The 3071-nt window shown below is 43.8% G+C and overlaps 1 pseudogene; it reads left to right on the top strand.

Annotated features, from left to right (window-relative positions):
- Window positions 1–747: 747 nt before the first annotated feature.
- LOC102818316 lies at window positions 748–1764 on the top strand (annotated as a pseudogene).
- The last annotated feature ends 1307 nt before the right edge of the window (window positions 1765–3071 follow it).

Here is a 3071-nt window from a genome sequence, read left to right as displayed (position 1 = left end):
CCTACAGTACCACGCCAAGCCTGCAAACAAACTCACTGGCATCAAGTCAATTCTGACTGGTAGTAAACCTGTAGGACAGAATCAAACTGCTCCATAGGGTTTCTGAGACTATACTGAGGTTTACTGCCTCCTCTTTCTCCCATGGAGAAGCTGATGGGTTCAAACATCTGACCTTTTGGTTGACAATACAATGCTTAACCCACTGTTTCACTTGGGTTTAACCCACTTTATATAGTATAGGGGATATGCAATAGCAATTATTTTGTTTCAAAAAAAAAAAATCTATAAGGAGTTTGTTCTACGTCATCTCATTTAGTCTTCTCACAGGTCTATATAATAAGTAATTTTAGTCTCATTTTGCAAATGGATCAACTGAAGCTTAGCAAATCTAATAATGTGTATAAAGCAATTTAGCCAAATGTAATTACATCAGGTCTAACTTCCATGATTGTTTCTTATCAGAAGCATTCTCCAGCTAGACTAAACAAAGGATCTGGGCTGGTAAAATTAGGGAATTTTCTCCACAGCTTTCTCCCTTCATTATTATATAGCACAGACTAGCGCAAAACTAAAAACCTATTTTCATATATGTTTTGATTATAAGAACAAAGAAATTCTGAAAGTAAAACTTTTTACTGAGATAGCAAGGAAACTAAAGATAAAAAGGTAAGGGTGCACCACGTGGGACTGCAGCGGTGCTAAATCTCTGGCCAGTGTCCAGTTTGAGTCTGGGTTAGGACTTTGGAGATGCAGAAGGAAACCTCGCTTCCTTTGGTATCCCCGGCGGTCCTCGAATGTTCCCTTCGGCCCAATGCACCCACTTGTAATGGAGCGGCAGTTGGAGGCTGCGCAGTACCGGTCCGATGGGCCACTCCTATTTGGGGCCTCCAGCCTGAGTGGCCGCTGATGGGCTGGCTCCCTTTGGCTTTTTAAGGACCCTGGTTCCGCCCCCAACAAAGGCTTCTGCAACGCTGGAGTCCAGAGGATGGAGTGGCTGACCTCACTTGGGTGGGGGATAACGGTGTCCTCATGGCTCTGATTCGGGTGCTGTTGAATTGTGGGAGCTGGATAATAGTAAGACACTCATTGTCAGCAAGTTCTGCAAGTATGAGGACGATGATACCGTGTCTGTAGTCAGTGTCCTGAGCTCTCGCACACAAGCGGTCAGCCGTAGCAAGGATTTCTGTATCAAGGTTTGGGACCTTGCTCAGCAGACGGTACTGAACTCATATGGAACTCACTCTGGGCAGGTCATCTGTGTTGCTGCCTCTCCGCACAAGGACTCCATGTTTCTGTTAGGACAATAAAATTTTGCTGTGGGATACTCTCTGTCCCAAGCCAGTATCACACAGATGGACTGCAATTCCTCTAGCTACCTTCCTACCTCACTGGCTTGGCATCCTCAGCAAAGTGAAGCTTTGTCTTTGGTGATGAAAATGGATCTGTCTCCTTTGTGGACACCAAGAGCACAAGCTGTGCCCTTATCTCAGATGTGCACTCCCAATGTGTCACTGGACTGGTGTTCTCCCCCCACTGTGTTCCCCTCCTGGCCTCTATCAGTGAGGACTACTCACTAGCCATGCTGGACTTGGGCCTTTCCGAGGTGTTAGAACCTGAGCCCACAGAGACTTTGTAAGAGATGCTATTTGGTCCCAGTTCAACCACTCCCTCCTTACCACAGTGGGCTGGGACCACCAAGTCATCCATCATACTGTGCCTGTAGAATCTGTCCCAGCTGCTGGATCTAACAGTGTTGCTGAATAGGTTGGATTTAAGACAAAGCAAATCCCAGATGAAAGTCCACTCCCTTTGCACCTGCCCCCTCAGCTCATGAGACATCACAGAGCACGTTGATCAGGGATCTTTGCAGTTAACAGGTACCGTCTCTTGGCCTTGGAGGCTGGATTCTGGGATCCTGGAGTCATAAAAGACCAAAAATGTTCTTGAAAATGTATGTGTTTCTGAGTGTGTGTGTAGATATGTAATTTTTAAAAACAATCCATCACACATCTTTCCAACACAAGGTAAAAATTAAAAAGTTGACCACAGGATTTTATTCTTCTCACATAACTGTGCGTGAGGAATTGGCCATAACTGAGTAGTATATGGCTTGTGGGCATCCCTGCATTCTTGGAAGCAGCTCTTACTAGTACTCATGAGACAAGAGCTCATTCATTTTTATACAGGGATACTCTGGAGATATTGCAGGTATGGTTCTAGACCACCACAATAAAGCGTATCGCATGAATTGTTTGGTATCCCAGTGAATACAAAAGTTTATCTTTACACTATATTGTAGTATTTAAGTGTGTGATAGTATTATGGAAATGTTTGAAATATTGTGAGAATTACTAAAATGTGACACAGAGATGAAGTTTAGCACATGCTCTTGGACTTGGCTTGACTCAGTGAAAATTCATGAAAAACTCAAAATCTAAGATGAACAATAAAATGAGGCATGGCTGTAGAGTTTAATTCATCTCTACCATGAGAAATACAAAGTCCTGGTGTGGCATTGTAGGTTAATGCACTGAATGGCAAAGTCAATTTGAACCACAAGGTCAGCGGTTCTAGCTAACCAGCTGCTCCTTGGAAACCCTATACAGGGTCGCTATGGGTCGGAACAGCACTTAACAGCAACATGAGAAATGTGGAAAAACTTTCATTCACTAAAGCCAGCTCAGCTTTCCTTGAGGTAGAACAAATACACTCGTATTACAGTTGTGCACATGTCCTTGCCATGAATCTGAGGCCCAAATCCCTTTGCCTGTGTAATCAGTGGAGATGGGTGTATGAGAGAGAAGAGTTTTTGTGTCCTAGGAGAGATGCCAGATAAAAGAGCTTGGGGATGACAGAGCTTGTGAGCATTTCACTTAGGTTAGAAAACTAACATAATTGTAGCGGTATCTTGACCCCCTTTGTCACCAAAAAACTGCTTAACTCTAGACATCTGGACCCCCTTATTGGTGGACGTAAGACATTTGCTATATCTGTGGACCCTAAAAGTATTGACACCAGACTTCAGAGAATCAGGAGTACTGGTTGAGTAAATAAAACTTTGGCTTTGTTGG

Source organism: Chrysochloris asiatica, unplaced genomic scaffold (assembly GCF_000296735.1).
Source record: "Chrysochloris asiatica unplaced genomic scaffold, ChrAsi1.0 scaffold00012, whole genome shotgun sequence".
Classification (NCBI taxonomy): Eukaryota; Metazoa; Chordata; class Mammalia; order Afrosoricida; family Chrysochloridae; genus Chrysochloris; species Chrysochloris asiatica.
Note: the sequence above shows the minus strand (reverse complement) of the source record. Positions and strands in the feature narration are given on the sequence as shown.